Source organism: Meles meles, chromosome 13, assembly GCF_922984935.1.
Source record: "Meles meles chromosome 13, mMelMel3.1 paternal haplotype, whole genome shotgun sequence".
Lineage (NCBI taxonomy): Eukaryota > Metazoa > Chordata > Mammalia > Carnivora > Mustelidae > Meles > Meles meles.
The window spans coordinates 266,284-286,101 of record NC_060078.1 but is presented as its reverse complement, the minus strand read 5'-3'; positions in this window follow the sequence as shown (position 1 = coordinate 286,101).

Sequence of the window (19,818 nt, the reverse complement as noted above, 5' to 3'; positions counted from 1 at the left end):
GGCATTAACAAAGATTTGTGGGAAAGCAGGAGGCCCCTAGAGGGTAGAGGAGATGCGGTATTATAAAATTATGAATTGGGGGGCGCCTGGGTGGCTCAGTGGGTTAAAGCCTCTGCCTTCGGCTCAGGTCATGATCCCAGGATCCTGGGATCGAGCCCCCCATTGGGCTCCCTGCTCAGCGAAGAGCCTGCTTCCCCTTCTCTCTCTGCCTGCCTCTCTGCCTACTTGTGATCTCTGTCTGTCAAATAAATAAATAAAATCTTTTTAAAAAATAAATAAAATTATGAATCGGGGAAAAAATTATGAATCGGGGCACCTGGGTGGCTCATTCCATTAAGCACCTGCCTTCGGCTCAGGTCATGATCTCAGGGTCCTGGGATCAAGCCCCACATCGGGCTTTCTGCTCAGCAGGGAACCCGTTTCTCCCTCTGCCACTCCCCCTGCTGTGCTCTCCTGCTCTCTCCCCCTGCCAAATAAATAAATAAAATCTTAAAAAAAAAAAATGAATCATTTTTCTTCTCCAGAAAGACATCACTCCTCTTTAATTCTCCCGGGTAGCCTGTGGTCCTAATCGCCTTGTGTTCACTCTAACTCAGCCACGGAAAACCGTGACTGGAGGGAGGAGCCTGCTGTCCTGCATCCTTATCAGAGAATGGCCCAGGTCCAACATCAGGGGATCCCCAAGGATCTGGATGTGAGCAGACGTGCAAAAAACACAGTTCAAAGTGTTCTTTGCTGTGTGGACAAGAAGGGTAGGGGCTGCCGCTGTGATGATAACCTCTTGTGCCAAAGTCGCCCAGTGCTGATAGAAAGGAAGGCTTCAAAGCAGTTTCCTAACGGTATTCTCTCTGCAAGAAACAGAGCTGAATTTCTCAATCTACTTTAATTCCTCAGAGCTGGCGATGTCTGAGCTGTGGCTGGCTGGTTCCATGTCTCATGGGAGAAGGTGTTTACTCCATTTCAAAGCCAGAGTCACAAAATCCTCTCTGCGGGATAAAGCTGGAAGTCTTCCTTTATGGCCCGCGAGACAGTGAGTCCATGAGGTCCTAATGTCCAAGGTCATCAGCCCACATTACACTGAGTTGCAGTTGAGTGCTTTTTTTCTGGATTTGACACGATTTCAAATGGAGCTCTAGAACTGGTGGAAAGAGAAGGTTGGGTTCTTGATAGCCCCAAAGACCTTAGAGAACTCTGTTCTCTGGAATATTCCACTTCCATGCTGTTAAGCTACCTCGAAGTTAAGCAGAAAATAATTGTGTTAGGCTTAGGTCAAACCAGAAGGCTTCCTTTGCTGGAAGGCAGCCATGTGTCAGGACAAGCACGGGGAGCCTGGGGTACAGGACCTTCCGATGTGAGCTCAGCTTCCACCCTGACTCTTTGGCTTGGGTGGGACTTTGAGAAAGTTACTAAACACTTTGAGTCTAAGTTTCTTCATTTGAAAAGAGAGGTAATAATGGTATATACATATAGGGTTGTGGGCATAGTTACCTGAAATAATGATGCGTCTGTAACACAAATAATACCGAGCCTCTTCTCATGTTTCTTCTCCTTGTTACAGTCTCAACAGGTTGTCACAGAAAAGAAACCACCCACACACCTGCACACGTCAAGATAGCAGCAGGCTTCCTCACAGTCCTCTTTACAGGTCCGCCTCCCCGACAGCTGCTCATTGCTTTCCACAGCCTCTTCTCCAACCTCCTTCTTCCCACCAATGAAAAATAGATTGGAGAGGTCAAGAGTTGATGTGGGTCACTCGGCATCAGGGAAATACAAATCAAAACCGCAATGAGATACCACCTCACGCCAGTCAGAATGGCTAAAATTAACAAGTCAGGAAATGACAGATACTGGCGAGGATGCGGAGAAAGGGGAGCCCTCCTACACTGTTGGTGGGAATGCAAGCTGGTGCAGCCATTCTGGAAAACAGCATGGAGGTTCCTCAAAGAGTTGAAAATAGAGCTATCTTATGACCCAGCAATTGTACTACTGGGTATTTACCCCAAAGATACAAACGTAGTGATCCGGAGGGGCATGTGCACCCGAATGTTTATAGCAGCAATGTCTACAATAGCCAAACTATGGAAAGAACCTAGATGTCCATCCACAGATGAATGGATAAAGAAGATGTGGTATATATACACAATGGAATACTATGCAGCCATCAAAAGAAATGAAATCTTGCCGTTTGCAATGATATGGATGGAACTAGAGGGTATTATGCTTAGTGAAATAAGTCAATCGGAGAAAGACAACTATCATATGATCTCCCTGACATGAGGAAGTAGAGATCCAACGTGAGGGGTTTGGGGGGTAGGAGAAGAATAAATGAAACAAGATGGGATCGGGAGGGAGACAAACCATAAGAGACTCTTAATCTCACAAAACAAACTGAGTGTTGCGGGGGGAGGGGGTAGGGAGAGGGTGGTGGGGTTACGGACATTGGGGAGGGTATGTGCTATGGTGAGTGCCGTGAAGTGTGTAAACCTGGCGATTCACAGACCTGTACCCCTGGGTCTAATAATACACTATATGTTAAATAAAAAATTAAAAAATTATTTAAAAAAACAGAGTTGATGTGGGGTAACTGGTTCAGAAGACTGTGCTGGTCAGGCTGGAGGAGGTGGAGGATGAGGACGGACTGAGATGGGGGAAGGTGGAGAGCAAAGGAAGTGGGCAGATTTTAGAGACGTAAGGGATATAAAACTTGACTGGTGATGCGAATGGGGTCAAGTGTACGGTTGCTCATTATTCATGGATTCTGCACTGGCGAATTTGCCTACTTGCTGAAATGTATTGGCAACAAAGTCAATACTCACTGTGGTAATGCGCAGACAGCGTGGCATGGTAAAAATTTGAATGTCCAGTGCCCGAGTTCCCAGCTAAGGCTGAACAAAGAGAGGCACCGCCTTCCTGCTCCAGCTCTCACATTGTAAACAAGTGTCCTTTTCATGATCTCTTCAGTTCCACATTTTTTGCATCTGTGCGCTTTTTGTTGGTGATTTCACTATTTTCAGTGGCCCCAACAGTAATGCTGAAGTGCTGTCTCGTGTTCTTAAGCGCAAGAAGAGTGCGATGTGCTTCCCAGGAAAATCTGTTACAGAGCTGTTCAATGGTAATGAATCCACAATGTACATGTTTTTTTTTAAGATTTATTTAGTTTAGGGGCACCTGGGTGGCTCAGTTGGTTAAGCAACTGCCTTCAGCTCAGGTCATGATCCTGGATCATGTCCCTGGGATCCTGGGATCAAGTCCCACACCGGGCTGCCTGCTCAGCAGGGAGTCTGCTTCTCCCTCTGACCCTCTCCCCTCTCATGCTCTCTCGCTCTCTCTCATTCTCTCTCAAATAAATAAATAAAATATTTTCTTAAAAGATTTATTTATTTTAGAGGGAGAGAGAGCAGCAGGGAGGGGTGAGGGGACACAGAGTCTTAAGCAGACCCTGCTCTGAGCATGGGGCCCGACGCAGGACTCGATCTCACAACCCTGAGATCATGCCCTGAGCCTAAACCGAGAGCTGGATGCTCAACAGACTGTGCCACCATGGCAGTCCTGAATCCATAGCGTATATTAAACAAGTATCTTTAAGCAGAAATAAACACAAAGTGTGTTTATGTATTCATCATTTGACAAAAATGTGACTGGAGAACCTGACTCTGTATTTTCCCTAGGAGCAATGGTTCAAGCCCTCACTGATTAACTCGGTGTTCACAGAAACTGTCTAGAACACACCTACTACAGTTAATGAGAATCAGCTGTACCTCCAGCCCAGGGTTCTGGCTTTAACGACGGGGCGGCTGGCGGTGTCCTGTGCCAAACCACATGGGGGGAGGACAAAGTTATTAGTCAGGGGACATGATAAAGTGCTGGAATGTTTCTCATGTCCTGGGACCCTGGTGTTATTTGGCTGGACGAGTCCTCCTCTACCGTAATACCGTTACTCCCTATGCCTTTCTTCTTGGAGCTCCCCAGTTTAATCCTCCAAAACCAGGAGGATGGAGACCATAGACAGATGCCCTCAACAAAACAGAGATGTGCACCTAGAAGTTCAGAATGAACCAGAGCTCACCAGCAGCAAATGAACTAACAGAGGACGGGAAAAGGGAACAGGGACGGAGCTGTGTGCGGACTGCTGAGGAAAACGAGGAGGAAGAAACCCCAAATTAACCAGACCAGCCTGGAGGATAGGGTAAGAAAAAGGATTCTGGAAGAAGGCTCCAGACTATTTGGAATATTAAGGAGAAAAGGAAAGGAAGGAAGAAGTGAAGGGAAGAAAACTAAGGAGTAAGAAAGAATTTACGTAGGCCAAACGGCCTACTAAGCAGAGTGGGATAGCTTTGTCGTGAACCTAAAACTTGCCCGACCCCTACGGAGCTCATCACCCTGTGAGTCCTCCCGCTGTGATACAACACAGCAGGATTTGGAGGATGAGGGTGCCTGGGCCACAGCCCACCTGCCTTCTGTTTCTGGGTGGCCTGTCAGCTAAGAATGGTTTTTACATGTTTAATGGTTGAAAAAAAAAAAAAGTCAAAGGAAAAACAGTATTTTGAGACGTGAAAATTATGCAAAATATAAATTTCAATGTCCTTAAGTGAGGTTTTACTGGAACACGGCCACACTCGTTCACTTACCTATTGTCTATGGCTGCTTTTGATCTCCAACATCAGAGCTGAGTAGTTAAGACAGAAACCACATGGCCTGCCAAACCTAGAGATATTTACTATCTGGCCCTGTAGAGAAAAAGTTTACTGACCCTAAATACAGCTTGCCTGTTAAGCAGTGTACTCAGGGGTTCAGGGTATGTTTTGGGTACCTCGATATGCTGGAAGAGGAAGCAGGCCGGGAGGGCCGAACGGCAGAGGCTGGGAGGGACACGCAGAGTCCAAAGAGGCGAGGGCCCCAGAACTCTTTACGTCATGGCCACTAAGTCAACACTGACCATAGAGAACTGGGGGCTTCGGCTTCTTTATGGCCAAATGCTTAAAACAAAAACAAAAGTGAAAAAACAAAACAAAACCAGCATAGTCTCACAATAAAATAGAGTTTCAGAAATCAGGGCAACATGGGAGACTGGACAACCATCTCTAAAAAGCTCTCCATGGATTTCTCTTTTAAAGAAAACTGTGAGTCATTCCTTAATCCTCCCAGCTGGGGAAGTCAAGACCCCCTGGCCTCTGCCTCCTGATACCAAGGAATGAAGCTGTGCTTCTCCCCGGCCTTGCCTGGGCCTGCCTGGTTACAGAGACTCACCCATTCAGCCTCCTCAAACCAGAGGCCTGAGTCTTGAACCCGGGGCCCAGCGCGGCTCGCCCCCTGCCTGGACTCGGCACCTTTCCATAACACACTTTTCACTCTGATTTGACCTTCCCTCTCCCTGCTACTGAGATTAATGTCTCATCGTAATCCATGCTGGCTCAGGGAAACAGCCCAGCAGTGGCCCCTACGAGCTCCCTCTCGCCCCTGTTCTCAGTCTCCGCTTACAGACGAGGTGGCAGCCCAGCGTCCCTTTGATTTTCTTCCTTGCTCCTCCTTCTCGTGCAGCTCACTTTGTCTGTGTCTCTTGCCTTTCCAGGCCTTGTCTGGTCTTTCTCACACGTCCCCCTGCAGCCAAACGCTCACATAGAGCATGCTTCATTTCTGGATCTCCCTCTTCTTTGGCGATGAGAGTTTCGGTCTTGCAAAATGATCCTCTTCCTGCTAACGTATCAGCAAGGGAGAGGATGTACGTGTGCACGTGTATCGTGTGCACAGAGAGCCCACGTGTTCCGGTGTGAGCACACACGCAGACTCACAGGGCTGCCTGCGGCTCCGCCCACCCCCGTGCCCGCAGCCCCCGCCGGCCCACCCGCGGCATCAGGGTCCTGAGTCTGGCCGTCTCTGTGGCCAGGCCCAGCTCTAACTGCCCGTAATACAGGTTCATCATCAATTTTTTGAACGCGTGTGTGTGTATTTATGACAAAAACTTACTTTATAATTTATACATTTTTTCATTGAAATGTAGCTGATGTATAATATCATGTTAGTTTCAGGTGTACAACATAGTGATTTGACAATGATACACATTACGAAATGCTCACAAGTATTTTAGAATAAAAATGATCTCACGGCCAAGCTCTCTTCTTATTTTTATTTTTTTAATTTTTTAACATAGAACGTGTTATTTGTTTCAGGGGTACGGGTCTGTGAATCATCAGTCTTACACAATTCACAGCACTCACCATAGCACATGCCCTCCCCAGTGTCCATCCCCCAGCCACCCACCCCTCCCCCCTCAACCCTCCAGCAACCCTCAGTTTGTTTCCTGAGATTAAGAGTCTCTTATGGTTTGTCTCCCTCCCTGGTCCCATCTTGTTTCATTTTTTCCTCTCCCTTCCCCCCCAGAACCCCGCCCCACCACCTCTCAAATTCCTCCTCCAAGCTCTCTCTTTGACAGAGAGCAGAGTAGGCATCTTTTCTTACCTTCGAAAAGAACAGACGGAGCTACAGAAAGTGGAGGTCCAAATCAAGCCCTTTAATTTTTAAGAAAAGAACCACAGGAACGTATTAGAATGATTCCTTTCTAGAACCACGTTTAATGGACAATAGCTCCTATATAAACAGAAGTCCATACACAAAGAACATCTCCTACAGCTAGCGTGGCAAGCACACAAGCCAGTAAATGGACAAGTTCATCAGAGCAGTTGCTTCTTGGAACATCCAGGGCTGTCTCTTCTGCTTCCAGCTTCTCTTGCCAACTGGTGTGTATGCGACACCTAGTACGTTGTCTGAAAAATAGGAAGAGCTCGAGAGACATACTTAGGCTGAGTAATGAACACTGTTGGCCTCAGAATCAACGCACCCTGAGGGAGTTCTGGTAGACACCAGTTTGCAGGAGGCTTTTTTCTGGTGAGGAGAAGGAAGCAGGGTGTGGAAGATGGAGGGAAGAGAAGTCTGTGCCCCTTAACAACAGGATGGGGGCTGGGTTGGAGAGGAAACAGATATCTGTCCCACACACTAGTCCTCCTGGCCTGTGCCCTAGGCTTAGATCCCAGCCCCATGGGGAGAAGGCCTGCAGACAGACAGGGAAGGCACTGAGTTCCGCTAGTGTGCCCTTGGTGTCCAATGACACGAAATGAGGCTCCGATGCCACAGAGTCCGACCCTGGTGCCCTGAGGGCCCGAGGCAGGTATCACCTTAGAGGACAACGGCCTTACTGAGCTGGTCTGCCGGACTACATCCGGAATGAGGGAGTCTGCACCCAGGAGGCAGAATAAAAGGAGAGACAGAAGCAGAAGACCAGCCCCAGGCAGGATCAGATTGTTCCAGAACTCATGTCTTTCATATGACCCCCTCTGCCACCCAGAAGCCAAGAAGCCTGTAGAAACCCAGCTATCCTCTTCCAATGGGGAATAAGATGCAATTCTGCGTGATTTTTTTTTTAAGATTTTTTTTTTTTTTGAGAAAGAGAGAGAGAGCAAAAGTAGGGTGTAGAGGGAGAAGCAGGCTCCCCGTCAAGCCAGGAACCAGATGTGGGGCTTGATCCCAGGATCCCGGGATCATGTCCTAAGCCAAAGGCAGACACTTAACTGACTGAGCCACCCAGGCGCACCAATTCTACACAATTTTAGGTCCAAATAACATCCTTCATCAGGCCCCTTGAAACCGCAAGTCGAGGACTCCTACTCCCACGTGGTCCAGGGATGGCTGGACCCTCAGGGCGTCTTGAGTGGGAGGAGTTATGACAGCTCATTCCCAGCGGTGGCAATGACTGGGGTCGAACCACTATGGCGCGGGACGTGTGAGTCCTTCGCCCTCGACGCAGAGAAGGCTGGGCTTGCAGATTGTTTCCTCCCGTTTCCGCCTTGCAACTGTTTGCTTAGAATCTAGGTTACCTGTTTCAATACCAAATTCCTAAACAAATTCTTAGATGGGATTTTTTTAAGGATTAAAATTTCAAAGGATTCTTACTCAATAAATATCTCCCACCTGCTTGATGGTTTCCGGTTGCAGTAAGAGAGAGACAAAATATTTCACCAGGCCGCTGATTTTTCCAAACAGGTTCAGGGGTTAAAGAACCTGTTTCTCCACTGCCTTTTCCTTTCTGACACCATATTCTGAGCTTCCCTTCACACTAACAGACACACGAAGGCTCATCATAGCCCTTGACAACTAGCTCAGTATTCAAGAGATGACTAAAGGGAGTGAAATCTCCTGTCACTTTGACCCCATGTGGTTGGGCTTTGGCCCCAGAACCTAAAGACATCAAGAACCACCCAACGCTACTGACGTTTGCCACTCAGATCTTACTCCCATCTCAGTGGCCATTGCTCTCCTGGCTCAGGCTTTGGTCCCCTCTTACCCGTACTTCTCCAGTAATCTCCAAAGTGGCAGATCCCTGACTCAGTACGACTGTCCAAACCATTCTGGCCCTCTGCTTCCAGGAAAGGATCCCTAACTGCCAGCCCTACCCTTTCATTTTCCCCACTGCAGTAGTTTGAATAAGTGCCCCAAATATATGTAAGTCCTAATGCATGGAACTGTGAATGTGGCCTTATACGGAAAAATGATCTCTGCAGATATAATTAAGTTAAGGATTCTTAAGTGGGGAGATTATCCTGGCACATTCACATGGGCCCCACGTGCAATCACGGGTGTCCTTAAGAGATAAGGGGGACCGCAATAATGGCAGAGGAGGAGACCATGTTGCCCCAGAGGCAGAGACCGGAAGAACAGTCACAAACCAAGGAACACCAGCAGCCCCCAGGCACTGGACGAAGCCAGCAAGGATCCTTCCCTGGAGCCTCCGGTGGGTGCGTGGTCCTGCTGACACCTGGACTGTGGACTTCCCGCCTCCAGAACTGGGATGGAAAAATTTTATTTTGTTTTAAGCCCCCTGGTCTGTGAATTGTTACAGCAGCCACAGACATGATCAAACCCTGTTGCTCCAAACCACGAGGCCCCCAGCGATCCGGACCCTGACTGTTCTTCACACCCTCTCTCTGCCCCTCAGGGCATGCTTGATCCTTGTCCATATTTACCGCACTGTGAGACCTCCCGCTGCTCCGTCGTTTGCTGCCTGGAGCAGATCTGCACAGAGCAAGAGCCTCACCTTGAAAGGCATCTCCTCTGCAGGCCAAATAACCCGCTCCTCCGGTCCGGATGTGGATCGGGCTCCCCGTGTCTTCTGCATGTTCTACAGTTTCATCCACGCACCTGCTTATGGCCTCTCTTCGAACGAACTATGAAATCGTTGCGGGCAGGAGATAAAGAGCCTCTCTGTTCCTGGCATACAGTTGTCACCTAGGGGAAGGCTAGTAAACATTTTCATGTTTAGATAAAATTACTTCTGTGCAACAATTTTATACTGATGTTCTCTGCCTTTTTCTCCCCATTGCTGCCTGGCTTCTGGTACATGATCTCCCTGGGGTCCACTATGACCCTAGTGACTCTTTCCTCATTCTCCTTCCCTGGGTTTCAGGCCCTATCCACCTCACACTGGCATCGCTTAAAAGTCAATCTTCAGTCCCCTCCCTCTTTTTTTTTCATTCCCATTTACACTCTTTCTGAGCAATTGTTGGCTTCCAAATACCATTTCTTAACCCCCTTACTCTTTCCCACTGCCCACTGGAAATCTCTGCATAGATAGCCCACAGACACTTACAGCCTAACATGTCAAAATGATTTTCTTCTCATCCTCCTATGCATATTAATCTGAACACGCAAAGGCCCTGGGCTAGGATCCTGGAAGCCAAAGCAGGAAACAAGGAAGAGTAAGACAGGGCCAGGCAGGAGCTGGAGGCCTCACAGTCAAGGACATCCAAGGTCAGTGTTTATGGAGAAGTTCACTGAAACTCCTCTTCAAAAGGGCTCAGCAGCAACACAGAAACTAGGCATGAGACCATGACCAAGACACCAAATTAGGCCAGCAGGGAAGGGTTTCCAGGAGGGAGGAACACGTGGAAATATTGCTAGAAACAAGGACTCCAGACTCTTCTCGTGGGGCACTTCAACACGCCACTTTGAATAACATCCACTTCTACATTCCCTTTTTCCTTTCACTCAACTGTTCAAACTAGAAACCTCAGAGTTGTTCTTTTTTTTTTTTTAAGATTTTATTTATTTATTTGACAGAGAGAGACACAGCGAGAGAGGGAACATGAGCAGGGAGGAGTGGGAGAGGGAGAAGGAGGCTTCCCGCTGAGCGAGGAGCCCAATGTGGGGTTTGATCCCAGGACCCTGGGACCATGACAGGAGCTGAAGGCAGACACTTAATGACTGAGTCACCCAGGTACCCCTCAGAGTTATTCTTGATCCTTACTCAGACTTAGCCCACTCCAGTGAGCAGCAGGTTTTGTTGAAGGAAGCTCCGGAGTCCCTCCCCTTGACTCTTTTGTCCCATCTAGACCTCCAGAGATCCCCCCACCCCTGGCCTCTTCCCAGCATGCCACCAAAATTCAGAGCTGTGTTAAAACCGGTGGTCTCCTCTCGCCTCTAGGATGAAATGTGAACTCCTAACTAGGACACCCAAAGTCCTTCCCACATGCCAACCCTCTACCCTCCTCAGCCTCGTCCACAACCGACCCCCACCCCCCTTACCTTAAATCCAGCTCTGCCCAGCGAAGGCAGGCCCTCAACACACCGAGCTATTCTATAGGTCAGCGCAAACCCACTCCCTTACCGTTTCGACCTGAGTCTTCTGGTTTATCTTTCAGAACCCTACTCCAACACTTCTTTTCTCCTGTCCTTCCTGAGTGCCCTCTGGTCAGACCCATTTTCTGCACTCCTGAGAGGCTTCACACGTACCTCCTTGACCACTTACCACACTATTCTGGGACACTTGTTTCCACATCCATAGGCCCTGCTGAACAGTGGGCTTCTCAAACACGGTGCCAGCTTCTTTACAACACTCCGTATTCCTAGTACTTAGCTTGGACCCTGGCACACGGTAAGCGCTTCAATATTTATTAAATGAATAAACAACTGTCAGCCAAGGTGATGACGAAGAAGAAAAAGAAAGAAAACGTGCCATTGTAGGACAGACTTCAGGGGCTCTATACCTCCCTGTCTTCGTCCACGTGGGTTGCTATGACAAAATACCATAAAGTGGGTGACCTATAAAGAACAGAGACTCATTTCTCACAGTTCTGGAGGCTGAGAAGTCCAAGGTCAAGATGCCAACAGATTCAATGTCTGGCAAGAGCCACATCCCGTAGACTGTTTTCTTCTCACTATAACCTCACTTGTTGAAAGGGCCAAGGAAATGGTCTTGGGTCTGTTTTACAAAAGTACTATTCTATTTGTGAGGATTCTACCCCCAAGACCTCATCACCTCCTGAAGGCGCAACCTCCTCATAGCATCGTCTTGGGAGTTCGGATTTCGATATTTGAATTGCGGGGGGATATCAACATTCAGTCCGCGGCACTTCCCAAGAGCTCCCATTGACTAACCACCCCTTCTCAGGCAGAGAAGTTTTCTAGCTTGTCCTGGAACTAGCTTGTCCAGGACTGGACATGAGGGATAAGGCCAGGGAAGCTGACAAAGTATGGATGGAAAATGCGAGTGTGGCTTTCAGAACATCAGAGCGAGGAAATTCTTGGCTCTCGTCTAGTCTACACCCTTAAGTTCTACGTGAGGAGACTAAGGTCCAGGGAGTTGAGGTGACTGACCCAAGGAAGTGACTGATGCTATTCATCACCAGGCGAGTAAGACGGCGGCGCTGGAGAGGGGATGGGTGGGGCCAAAGGAAAACGAAGTGGATTTAATCCAAAGCACTAGGGACATCGTTCCTTTTCTCAGTAGACGTTTACTGCTCATGCGTACATATATTTAATCGTGGCCTTGTGCGACTTGACAAAAGAGCTTTTTTCCAACTGCATATTCAGCAAGTAAGTATCTATCTGTCTCTCTGAGCAGATCACTTCTCCACTCTTCGGGTCCTCATCTCACTTCTCCACGCACCCCGCCTGCTTAGCAAGGATGAAAGAGAATCTCCCGTGGTGGGAGGAAGGAGGCAGGAGTCTGTCCCCTTTCAGCATTTGGGGCCCTCTTTGTCCCAGGGGCAGGGCACACTCACCACACTGAGCTGTCGAAGACCAGAGGCAGGTGGAGAACTGGGAGGAGAACTGTTGCTCTGGAAGCCGACGGGCTCCATTCCGGGTCCGCTTCAGGGACACCGTGGCTGCCACACCGCGGAGGGGGGCGTCCACAAGCACCGCAAGGTTCTGGGAAGGCAAGGATGAGCAGACGAGGGCCCCGGCCCCAGCGGTGTTTGTCACGCAGTCTGGAAGACAGGCACGGAAGTAGATCTTTTGTGTATTAGGCAGCAAAGGCTGTGAGAAAGGGACCCGAAAGTAGATGGGGGAAAGCTCGCTGGAGGAGGGGACTCAGAGAAGTCAACCCAAAGGACAGTGAGGCCAGATGACAAGGAAGGCCCAGAGCATGTGGTTCCAGGGACACAAAGTCCAGAGCAAGGGGATCCGCGAGGGGCGCCCCTGAGCCTGTGGATGGGGACAATCAGCAGTTCCCGTCCTGGAGCCCAGATGGAGGGTGGGCACCAGGCAGGACAGCTGTGGAGGCCACAGTGAAACGTTTGCGGGGGCAGAATCTTAAGGCTTTAAACACGGAGTAACCTGACAGGATCTATGGAAGATACAGCCATCACTCACGTAACTGGAAAATGAATTTGAAGGGAGCTGAATGAGAGGTAGACCAGTTATCCCCGACGTGTGAGCCATGATGGTGTCCAGTCTGAGACAGAGGGAGGGTGGCAGAGAGAGAGAAACTTGGTTGAAAAATATTTTGGAGGTAAAGAGCGTCTGCGTGGAGCAGAGAGAAAGGAGCAAGATGTCCTGGGTTCAGGATCCGACAGAGCCGAGGAGATTGGAGGAGGAGCCGGTGAGGCACGGGGAGAGGACGGCACATCAGAGTGCCCGGGTGGTGAGTTCAAACCCTTCTCCGTGTCCTCTGATGGGGCAGCCTACCAGGAGACTGGGGCTGGGGAAGGAGGCCCAGTCCTGGAACAGGAAATAAGATTATGCCTCACCATAAAACCCCTGAGCAAAAGAGAGGTTGCCTAACTTTCCAGAAAAGTCAAGGCCAGCCTAGACCCGGGCAGGCAGAGACTGCTGCCTTGACTACCCCAGACAGCAGTGACCGGCAGGTTCTGGTGTCTTGATGGAGAATTCCCAGGCTCCGTCCCGTGCTCACAAGGGAGGGTGGTGCACGACCTCTGGCCGCTGCCACAGCCCGGGGTGTGGATCTGACTGCAAGCGTCAGGGTGGGGTAAACTCCGGAAAAAAAAAAAAAAAGTTTCTTTCCCTGATACCAATTCCTTTGCCTTCCACAGCCTTCCCTCTAACCTCAGGAACCAGTGTCTGTGCCTGTGGCAAAGGACAGAGCAAACAGCTTCGGAGCCTAACCTCCTGGGACCTTGGAGCCGAACCTGCCTCCAAGTCACTCGCTGTGGGGTCTCCCCTCCCTCTTCTTCCCCCCCTCCCCATTCCACACGTTTCCTGCTCCCTCCTGGGTGCTAATACACGCAGAGCTCTCAGAGCTGAGTCTGGGTCTGTGCTGGCCTCTCCTTCTCCCTTGCTGACCGGGCGGCAGGTTTTCTGTTCTCCCCCAGATGCGCTTCCAGTTCTGTCCGCCTGTCTTTCAGGCCTCCGTAGGAACCCTGGTTAAAGCAGAAATCCGATAGCAGTTTTCACCTCCCAGCTGACTTCCTATCATCCGCTGGAACTGGCGGTGAGATGGAATCAGAGCGCTCCACATTCAGACTCCGTCATTAAACCCTCTTCTTCGCTCATGAAAGTATTTCTTATCCTTACGGTTTATACGGACGGTGATAAAAATTCTTTTCAAACTGTTGCTAGAATTCTTTCTGTTTGGTCATAGGTATTAAATGAATCCCCAGGAACAATTTGAATTAATTCATTCTCTTAGCTTTTTACATGGTTTCATGTTGGGTGATCTAAAATTGTTAGCGTGTGACCATTCTGACCTACAAAATGAGTTCCTGGGGGTTCAACCGAATTTTTTGGGCCACAGATGAAATTCGGATTTAGGTAGATGGGGTGGAGGGAAGAGTTGTTTGTTGGGATAACAACAGAATTCCTCTTGGGGAGGGGGGACTATCTTTCTTTGGGGACACACCTTCATGGCATTTTATGTTCAAGCTGTGTAAGACTAGAGATGGGAGACGCTAAAGGGAGATAAAATTGTTCTGCCTAATCAATCCTAAAGTTCTCAAGATTGTTCAGCTTTGTTTTGTTTTTTTCTATTATCTCAGACAGAGGAATTTCCCCTTTTTGCTGTGGGGAAAGTGAGATAGGGAGGTCTGGGTTCCCGGAGAGCTGGGGGGGGTGGGGGGAGCTAAGGAAGAAACTGCAGAGTGATGGGCCACCCAGTGTGGTCTGTGGCCAGGAAACCCCAGGAGCAGACAAACCCCACTGGGTTTGAAGCTGAGCTGTTCCTCCACCATCCGGCACAGAGCTGGCTTTCCTTACTGCTTGTGGGAGTGGTGTTTGGGGAAGGTCTGCAGTAGAGCAGGGAGGAAGGGCCCTCGGGGCCAGATTGGGAAGAGGGGGTGGTGGCAAGTGCCCCGCATAAACCACCTCTGGGGGCCAGGGACAGGGTCACCCCCAAAAGCAAGCATCCCACGGGACCTCTTGGAAGTACCGCACAACTGGGCGAGCCCTGGTCATCTGCACATTCAAGTGTGATTCCAGAAGACTGGAGGACCCGGGCACATCTGGGATCCTTCATTCTGAGAGCCAGATTATCTGAACCCGTGCATCTTGCTGTCGGTATCAACAGGACTTTGCTCTTTCAGGAAACTGACCCACGGAAAGAAAAGTTCCAAATAATTGTTTCAAGAATTGCCCTAAAAACCCCATTCAAAGGAACACTAAACTACTAGACTTTTTGATAGATACATAGCATCAACAACCATACCCCAAGACCCCCGGAACCCCTGCCTCAAAACCCTCGCATTGTTGTCTGCGCTCACTAAACCTGTACTCTAACACCATGACCTTTGCCCAATTTGATCCAAGCCCTCACCCCCTCTATACTGACAGACTCTTTCAGACCCACCCCTAAAGCCTCATAAATGCCCCCTGACTTGGACTCCCCTCTCTGAGACGCTCACGTTGTCCTTGACCGCAGGAAGCAAGGGACACGCTTACCACTAGGTTCTGTACTGGTATTTTCAGGGAGCCAGAACTGGTTCCAAGGACCCATGCTAGGTGCGGGCAGGGGGAGGGGGTGGTCAAAGGTCAACAAAACAGCCCTTGACTTCACGGAGCTTACAGTCTCATGCACTTGAAACAGCGGGTCACAATTAAGTGATTCTTCACAGAGGGAAATTCTCTAAATACCACTGTGGCAAGTGCTACCAAAAAAAAAGAAGTACAAACCCTGAGCCAGGCCCAGCCCTGAGGGGTCTCTGGGAAAGCAGCGGCTCATGCTGGAGCCACAGGGGCCGAGCCTGCCCTCGAACATGGGGGGAGGTGTGGGGCTTGTCCCTGTTCACGGCTACGTGGCTCATTTTTGTGGAGGGGCAGTGCAGGTTCTCAGGAGGGTCCCAGGTTTATTCCAAGGGGCCCGCCGTCATGCAGTGGGAGGAAGGCTGCCCTAGTCCACCGTGAGGGCGTTTCAAAGTCGGGGCTGTGCATAACAGGCTTCAAGTGAAAACGAGCATTGGCATCAGCATCGAGCATGGTTCACAGATGGGGAGGGTGAAGCAGCAGCGGGGACAGAGGACCAGACAGGAGTTACCGAGAAGTGCGCCCACGACATAATCCAGAGACCTGGGCAGGGAGGGATGGATGGCCGAGGGTGCTTCTTGAGGCCAAATTATAAGCCTCTCCAGACCTTCCAAGATTTCCTGGAGGCCTGGACTGCCACTGTGAAAAGAGGAATTTTGAAGAGAGGAGCCTTGAGCATGTAAAATCAATGTTGCATGGTGTCCTAAGGATGAGCTGTGGGAAGGTAAGGGTAAGGGAGGGTGTGGTTTTAAGTGGTCCGAAGTCCTGCCCAGATTCTGGACTCTAGAATAGATTATGAAGGCAGGGCCTGGTGCCCCGGAGTATGAGAGACGATAGCCAGTCCTGGCAGCAAAGGGCAAGCTCGGTCCCAGAAATGCAGGCGTAGGGATGCAGGGATGCCTGGGAGGGTTTGGAGCAGGTAAGGAGTGTATTCAAAGCAGTGTCTCTACAAGCGTCACCTGGTATGTTGAGGGCTAAGAGACAACCCCCTCCCTGCTCGTGGCTCTGGGCATCCTCAGCTGAGCTGACTCAGGTCTGCAGCAGGACGGCGGCAGGGACAGGCAGGAGGACGACTCCATGAAGAAGGAACGCTTGGAGCCTCCCGACAGTAGCGCAGCGGGTGTCAAGGAGAGGAGCGCTTACCGAAGCTGACCTTGAAGCTTTGGTGACAGAACAGAAAGGTCAGGTGCAAGGGGGCTCGGGAAATTACACTGTCCCCAACCTGGGTGCATCGAGGGTACAGTGAGTGTGAAGCCCAAGTGGAGATGGGGCAAAACAAGGCCCAGCGGCCGTCTGTCCCTCCACCAGACTGGGAGCTAATGGACAATCAAGACCCAACTGACTTGCTTTTGGTGTCCTCAGTGCCCAGCATCTGGTCCACGTGTCATGGCCTCGGTCAATGGCTAAGCTGGCTGAATGGGATGTCCAAAGGCTGTTGGAGGGGTAGGTGTAGCTCTGACATGCCTTCCAGCTCACTCCGAGCTGATGCAAGCGACCCTCACCCCCATGCTGTGGAAGGAAGTAGAGATATCTTCACGCCGGCCCCAAAACGAAGAGTTTCGTGACTTCTCCAGCTAGAAAGCAGCAGACATAGAATTGGAACCCACTGGCTCTGATGCCAGGACTGCACTCCTGATTGAGGCGTGGGGGCCCTCGCTACAGATCGAGGATCAGCAGACCCGGGCAAGAGGTGGGAGAACAGACCCAAGAGCTGACCCTTATGCACCTTCCTCTGCCCTTAAGGGTAAAGGGAGTGGAAGAAAGTGTCATTCTTTCCTCTCCTTCATCCCCACCCTCATCCACAGGGCAGGCCTTGTGAGCTGCCTCATCCCTGAGGAATGAGATCTTCAAGGGGCCCTGAAACTTGGAAGCTGTCACTGAGTTCTTATCCTGGATGACTCATCCGGGCTCTAGGACAGTCAAAAGTCCGTGGTGCTGAATGCTAATTCGTGGAACTTTTGAGTTCTAAAATAAATGAGAATACATCCATTATTCCTATGGCGGTGACCTTCTAGAATGTCTCATGTCTCTCTGTCCCCCCTATGCATACACACACGCGCACACACACACACACACACACACACACACACACACACACACAGGATCCTGGGAATGTAATTTTAAGTGGAATAACAAAGTCTCCTTGTTGCTGGGAGGAGCTGATTTCTATCTCCGAAACAGAAGCTTGGTTCAGGACTTCCTGTCAGCCCCTCGTCTTCCTCCCCCCAAAGACACTGGGTCGTCAGACGACTGTGGGATGAGCTGCACCTGCCCCTAAAATGAAGGTCCCCTGCCATCCTTTGTAACACAGAACATTTAGATGCACTTAAATTCCCCAAAGTACAGGGAATAAGCAGCCTTGGCAGCTAGTAGGGCAGGTCCCATCAGAACAAAAAATGAGGATGAAACAATAAAAGATGACCAAACCCCCCTTCCTTTCTGTCCAACCTGCTCAAATCACAGAACCGACGGCCGCTTAAAACTAGACACTGGTTCTCACGAGGGTTCTCGCTTCTCACTCTATTTCTCTCATCTACTTAAGCATTTTCTTTTTTCCTTTTTTTTTTTTTTTTTTAATTTAGAGAGAGAGAGAGGCAGTGGGCAGCAGAGTGAGAGGGAGAAAGAATTCCAGGCAGACTCCACGTTCAGCAGCATGGAGCTTGGCATGGGGCTTGATCTCATGACCCTGAGATCACAACCTGAGCCAAAGCCAAGAGTCGGACGCTTAACCCCCCCAGGCGCCCCAACATAAGCATTTTCTCACTGCACGCTGCAGGGACGGGGGCGTGGGGGCAGCTCAGGTCTTCGGGTCTTGGCCAGCCTGACACCGGCGGCATGCCTCCCCGGGCCACCGACACTCTCCCAGAGGAGAGCAGCTCATCTATCTAACAGGTTATTTCACGCCGAAAACAAGTGAGACTTTGAGCTGCACAGTAGGCTTTCTAATGAGATAAAGGGCCTTTGTGTTCTCGTGATTTGACTCTAAGGTGGTTATTTTTGCTTAATTCTCTGTGTGGCCTTTCAGAGGAGCTGACTTTGGCCCAGAACCATCTCGTCAATGTCAATAACTGCCCTATCTGTTTGCCTTAGAGAATCCTCACCATTTTCAAATACGTCACCAGCTGTTGCCCGTGAGCTTTTTAAGGAGACACCTGCCATGAGCACCATCCGTGAAGGGCAGGCACCGCCCAGGCATGGGCCCTGCTGGCATCCAGCAGCCTCTTCTCCCCACCATGCCCCCTATTCCCGGGACGTCAGACAGTCACAGGTGGTTCCCCATGTCACTTTTTAATTATCTGTTCTGCCCATGTACTTGACATGTCCGTGCCTCTGCAGAAACAGGCTGGCTCCCTTTCTGGTCATTTTCTCTTCTTCCCTAGTACTACACTATTTGGGTTCCTCCCGTCTGTCTTACTACTTAACGTGGGCCCCCCAACCTGGACCTGAGCCCTGGGGACTCAGCACTCCCTTGCTTCCGTCCTGAACTGGACCCACCTGACCTTCCACTCACAGACGTGGGGTAGGGCAGGGTCTTTTGAAACACATGATTGAATCGAGTCATTGATTTTTCCAGAGCTTATCCAGCATAGAATGTTCCACAATGAGGACCACAGAACAAAGCATCAAGTTTTTCCTGAGTGTGAAAATTCAGATTCCTAGGCCACTGCCCAGACTTCCTGAGTCAGGACCCCTTGAGAAGCCAAGGCATCTGCATTTTTACACCCTCTCTAGCTATGTCTTACGCCTGCTGAAGTCTGAGAACATGCGGGGTGAGACATACAGTGAGGGCCAGGTCTCAAGATGCTTGCAATCTCACGGATGGGAGAAGCTGACGGAACAGCAATACAAAGTCATTCCTGATATTTCCATGGCTGTTTCGACAAGGGAAACTCTGGGCCCCTTTTGTGCCCTAGGACTCCCACATCCCCAGTTTCTGGCTTCCAAACAGGAGCTCGTTGCCGGCACATGTAAGTGACTTTCTGCTAGAGAAAGAATCGTTTCCTCATATATCATTCACTCATTCAGCCCAACACATATTAAGTGCCTACTGTGTGCAAGCTCCTGCCACACCCAGGGCATGCGTTCCAGAGCACAAGAGGGCCAGAGTTTCTCTTGTCAAAACTTCTCCTTGTAGACGGGAAAAGCCCCAGAAGTCCAGAGAAGGAAATGACTTGCCCCCAATCACATAACTACCTTCTAGGAGAGGGAGCTAGGGTGGTTAAGAGTTTGGATTTGTGCCTGGGAAACCAGGGTTCGAATCCAGGCTTTGCCAGTTAGGAGCTCCAGTGAGTCATATGAATCTTCATTATTGACAGTACCTGTGAGGAGTGTATACTTGTGAGAGCATCCCCCAGGGCCTGGCTATGGGCAGCCTTGATCAATGTCATTCAGATGAGCTCAGTGCCCTAGAGCACTCTGCCCTCAGGGCCAGGAGCAGCTCTCCACCTGTGTCCACTTTTGACTGTGCCTACTCATGGCTGGGCGTGCTCCTGGACTGATTAGAATTCATGCCTCTGTCTAGTGCAAAGCCAAATCCAGACCAAGTCCAGATTGTCAAGGTCACCATGAAGTTTT